Genomic DNA, 5973 nt, shown 5'->3' with positions numbered 1-5973 from the left:
ACATCCTTTAAAAGAACGTAAAAGTGTACGAGGCCATTTAAACACCAGGCCATTTCAAAACCATTCATTATGTGCTTGCCAGAGGCATTTTACAAATCCACATTCTGTTCTAGGCTATCATAATCTTTTATTAAAGAAAAGGACCTTAGTTGCTCATCCTGGAGTCTCGCAACTATACAAAAGCGAAAACAAACTACTAAAAAAAATTGCCGACGATTTTGTTACTTCCTAATCCGAAATTTCAGCGCAGCACATCAGCTGTTTCAGTTTTTCGATAGCTTGAGGCAAAGAATTCGAGCAAGGCATGTGTATACAATTACAGACAACGTGTTATTTTTCACACACATTCTTTCCTCAAGAAACATTCCGCTAACAGTTCTTGATTGTCATGAAGAACACTTTGTGGTCGGAGAAATAGATAAATATATGCTCGACTTGCCGCACCAATGCCTGCTTCTCCAAAATGAGGTTTATGCAAGTATTTCGCGAGGTTTTCACAGCCGTGGGAGGCGTTACGAGTGAGAGGAAATAGATGTTCTGCCACATGAGTGCTAAGAAATTCCTGTTCGTACTTATATCTACATTTAAGTCCACACCCACCCTGCCACCATGGCAGGTGGCACTTAATGGTTGATCGAGAGAGTTCGCTCACCGTTGTCAGCGCTAACGCATGCAGCCCACTACCTCTCTCTCTCTCATCACTCCACGTACCTATGAGCGCGATTAAGGTGTCCGCTGACCCAGTGAGCCAGTTAAGCGCCCTTCCTTTCCTTAAAATTATAGGAGCGTAAAACGTGGTCAACGCCAATGAACACAAAGAACGCAGAAGGCCTATGACTTCAGCGCCGCGTTTCTGGCACAACGTTGTCAATGCCAACGTTGGAGGACCCGGCCGTGCAGACCATCGCCACCGGCCGTGCTGCCAGTGTTATGGACCTTCGGAACATAAACACTTGAGTGCAGTGGGGTCGTGCGGGGACCCTGGGGCGTGCCCCGAATTCCTCTGTAAATAAAGTTTTCTCTCTCTACCTTGTCAATGCCAACGCATGCAGCGCACATCTGTCACTACTGCCACGTAGCTTAAAGTACGACTGAGGTGTCCACTGTTTCAAGAGTGCAGTTATGCGCCTTCCCTCTGTTCAGGTGTCCACCGAGATGGGTGAGACAGATAGTGCTCCATTTCCTTTCTCAAAAACCAGTTTATGAATTTTTCCCTCTGCTTTCCAAGCTACCGCTCCATTGGTTTCGCAGCTTTAAGGGCGTCTAAGGTGTCCACTGCTGGTTACAACGGACAACGGTGACGGCAACGGCGACGCCGTGAAACGCGGAAACTGGCGCCAAAGAGCTGCGCTCTAAAAAAGTGTAGGGTTTGCCTGCTACAACAATTCTACCACAGGCTTAAATGAATAAAAAAAAATTGGGAAGACGCTTAAGCTTCGCCTTTAATAAGAGTGGAACGCGACAGCGTGTTGCAGCGCTGCCAAGGAGTTCACGGAACGCCATCGCCGTTCAGCGCAACGCCTTGCCCTTTAGAAACAGCTTTGAACGCAAGGCATTTTTGAGGAAAGGAATGACGTAGTAGCTGTCTCACATATCTCGGTGGACACCCGAACCCCGCCTTAAGGAAAGGGAGGTAGGTGGGAGTGAAAGAAGAGAGAGAGAGAGAGAGAGAGAGAGACATGCCATAATGAAGGAAACTAAAATTGGATTTAAGGAAAGGAAGTTGCAGTAACTGTCTCACACATCTCCGTGGACACCCGCAGCCCCGATTATAGGTCGCCGGTTCGAATTCCTGCGGCAAGCTCTCTTACTTGTCACTTTATGCAGCTCGAAACGCTGAATGGTATTACACCATCTGGTACATTCTGCGGCAAACGGTTGGCATGACAGACTTTTTTACGATGCGCGGTGCCGGCAGCTACAACTACGGTGCTGACGGCTTTTCGACCGAACGAGCTGTATAGGCTGGTGCGTAAACGACTATGTGTGGGATACTGAAAAGAGCGCTGTAGAACTACAAAGAGGTAGCGCTCATATTATTGCGAAAGCAATACTACGCTAGGTTTTGAGCCTTCAGCGTGGTCCCGGCGGTAGTTTGATGACGCGTGGAGGCGCTCGCGCCTGTGACGTCATACCTAGGTAAAATCTGTGCTACCAAGTCGGTAGCCACGGAGCGCCGCAGATCCCAGGCAGTAAGAGAGGGGACTGCGTTCATTTCGAGGAAAGGAAAGGCATCTTGCCAGCTCTGTGGTTTAGTGGACACCTCAATAGCACTTTAAGCTAATTCCGGCGTTCATTGATGCACTCTGACATAGCGTTGTAGACTGCGTTGATTTGGAGGAAAGGAAAGGCGCCTTACCAACTCTGTGGTTTAGTGGACACCTCAGTAGCACTGTAAGCTAATTCCGGCGTTCCGTGCAGCCCTCAGGTTTTCGCCTTTCACTACTTTAGTCGCTAAAGTTGCTTGCGATTTGCTTTCGCAACCTTCCAGGCTTAACCAACATAAGCCTCTGCCAATTTTCCTAAACCGCAATATATTGCATTAACAGCTGTCGCTGAATATCGCATTGACAAGTGTCATGTCACGGTCCCCGTCATGTCACCGTCATGCCATTTTTTTTTGTTAACCTTAACCCCAGAGTAAGAGGTATGCGGGTTGTGAGGCATCACACGCGAGCGTGGAGTGCTAGCCTTCGGGCGCAAGGATGCAGATGAGCAGTGGAAGCTGAAATTAAAACATGGCCGGTGCACTCACGCGTGCTTTACGGCATGGCGCTGGGGCACGAGTGTTGCCGCGAAACTTTTGATCGGTGTTTTCGAATGCTCCTACCTCCACTTTCGCGAATGATATAGCACGTAGGAATGAAATAATGTTTATATAGTGCCAAACATGAGCCTCAGCAAGGCGTGCACCCGTTCCTTTTATGCGAAGCATATTACAATAGGTAACCCAAGCCCTTCGTGACAGTTACACGCGGTGCACACCACGTGACACAATGACGTCACGACAGATGAGAGACGGGGCTCCAACTTGTGCCGTCGATGCGGTTGCACGCCGTGCATACCACGTGGTATGGTGACGTCACACAACGTGACACAATGACGTCACAACAGATGACAGACGGGGCTCCAACTTGTGCCGTCGCTGCAGTTGCACGCCGTGTGAATAACGTGGTATGGTGACGTCACACTCCCGCGCATTTCGAACGCGCGTTCACACTCGGTGTAGGTGAAACGCTCGCTCCACCGGGCAGGCGGACGCGGCTTCCGTGGCAATCCAGGCGCTCACCCAACGCGCGTCTCGGGGTTAGTCGACGTTCCGCTGTAGCCATGCCGTTGTCTTCCCCCACGACGAAGGCTTCTAGTGGTTGTATTAAAATGACCAAGTATTCAACCAAGGAAAGCCATCAATATGCTTCGCATCTGACTAGGCTTAACCTTAGCTAAGCCTCAGCCATTTTTTCTTAACAGTCCTCCATTGGAGCGAAGTTGTGAGTTCTCGCTTACATATATGATTATAGTCCAGCGCGTCCATGATATTTTCCAATGGGTGAAACGTACTTGAAGTTATATAGCAAGATCTGGTTAACAACAACTAACTCTGTCGCGTCTACAAGTACTAAGGAAAGATACCCATCTTTTTAACATTATGCAAATTATGAGTACAGCTTCCTCCAAATAAATATTCAGAACAGAATTTCACTTCGACTGCGAAGTTCGGAGAGACATTTTTGTTTTAGTTGTGGTTTGCACTTCGGTAGCTGCCTTTTTAATCTTTTTAATACGGCACCTATTTTTAAAGGCACGCAATAACCGCAGCTGTTCTCGTTTTTAGAAACCAAGATCTCGCTCTTTGTGACTGCGCCTTGAGAAAGGGGGGGGGGGGGGGGGGAGCGGGTGAAAGATGCAACTTCGCTATTTTCGGTTGACTGCACCTCAGTTCGGCATATCACTGGTTCGAATCGACACGGAGACCGGTTCAAGCCGTTGCTGCGTCGTGCAGAAGAGCGCACTTACTCATAGGACACCACAGGTAAAAGCGAAGGGAAAATGATGAGTACTAGACGCTGGCTAAGGAGATAACAGACACAACTGCAGCCTATTTCATTTGACATCGGGAACGCCTAACCAATTTTATTGGCCGTAGTCGTAAGAACTGCTGTCAAGGAAACCTGCGCTGAAATATACGACACGCTTATCTTAAGTCATACGACAACTGCGTGTTGCGTGTAAGCTAGCTATCATGGGCTGTTGCGATTGCAGAGTAGATAAACACGTTGAGGAGAACACCGCACCTAGAACGCGCAGTGTGCTTCCAATCCGCGATCGTGATTGCTGGAAGCGTTCGTGGAAACTGGCACGTGGTGAGCAGCAAGGAAGAATCTGTCCAGCCCTACAGACAAAAAAACAAAAACAGCTATCGCTCTTTTGGCATAGTTGCTAGCGCACAAGGAAGACGCACACAGAAGGAATCCAGACAAGACAAACGCTAGAAATTCATGAAGACAGTTAAGAGCCTTGGCTCGCTCTTTTTCCGGGAGTATCATGTTTGAAAAATTTTATCCGTGCGCGCATTCCCGTCGGATATGAACTGGACACTGAGTAGACCTTGGCCACGCGAGAGCGTTTGACCGAAATAGTGCACCAATTGCATCACTGTGTTCATTATATTCTTCATCATCATCATCAGCCTAACTACGCCCACTGCAGGGCAAAGGCCTCTCCCATGTCTCTCCAATTAAACCTGTCCTTTGCTAGCCGCGGTCACCGTACCCCCCCAAACTTCTTAGTCTCATCCACCCCCCTAACTTTCTGCCACCCCTGCTACGTTTGCCTTCTCTTGGAATCCATTCCGTTACCCTTAAGGACCAGCGGTTATCCTGCCTTCGCATTACATGCCCTGCCAAGCCCACTTCTTCCTCTTAATTCCGACTAGGCTGTCATTAACCCGCGTTTGTTTCTTCACCCACTCCGCCCGCTTCCGATCTCTTAACGTTACCGCCATCATTTTTCTTTCCATACCTTGCTGCGTTGTCCTTAACTTAAGCCCTCTTTGTTAGCCTTCACGTTTCTTCCCCATAGGTGAGTACCGTAAGATACAGCTGTTGTAGACTTTTCTCTTCAGGGGTGTTAGGAAATTGCCATACATGTTCTGAGAGAACCTTCCATATGCGCTCCACCCCATTCTTATTCTTCTATTTATTTCCCTCTCATGATCTGGATCAGCGGTCACTACCTGCCCTAAGTAGACATATTCTCTTACTACTTCTAGCACCTCGCTACCAATTGCCAACTGCTGTTCCCTTGCAAGACTGTTGAACATAACTTTGAACATTATATTAACATTATATTATATTTCAACAATGTTGACCATTGTATTACTGAAATATAATTTAATTATATTACAACATAAAATATCAGCGTGTTCAGTATAATATTCAAAGGCGGCATCCACTATGGCCAGTCAGCCGATATATCATCAGTAGAAATATCGAACACTCCGTTTCGGTATATGGTGCAACCAGGGGTTGGAAGTACATACAGGTCCAAACCAAGAAAAAAACAATTAAAAGAACGCCGAATTCGGTTTGTGATCTTCGTTCTAACCGAAAAAGGTCAGCATTTGTAGCAAACAAATGGGAACCTAGCTCTGTATTCAGTGCCAATTACAGTAAGAGGAAATTCAGAAACTGCAGGAACGAGCAACGTGAGGAGAAAACGGTATCCATAAAATTTTGGGCGGAGGCTGGGAGCTCTGAGGAACTTATCCGTGAAATCAGACATGCCCTTGCACATAGCGAGGCTCCACCCCCTATCAAAGTCCAGCTTTCTTGAACAAAATATTTGAGTATTAGAGTATTGCAATGTATGTTTACGGAAATATTGAACGTAATGGTCCATTCTTCTGATATGCAGCGAAATACTTAGTATCTAATACTTAACACTTTCATAGAAAACCACTGGGGAGCGCTC

Source organism: Amblyomma mixtum, chromosome 9, assembly GCF_055824585.1.
Source record: "Amblyomma mixtum isolate Tamu chromosome 9, ASM5582458v1, whole genome shotgun sequence".
NCBI classification, from domain to species: Eukaryota; Metazoa; Arthropoda; class Arachnida; order Ixodida; family Ixodidae; genus Amblyomma; species Amblyomma mixtum.
This window is presented reverse-complemented; position numbering follows the sequence as displayed.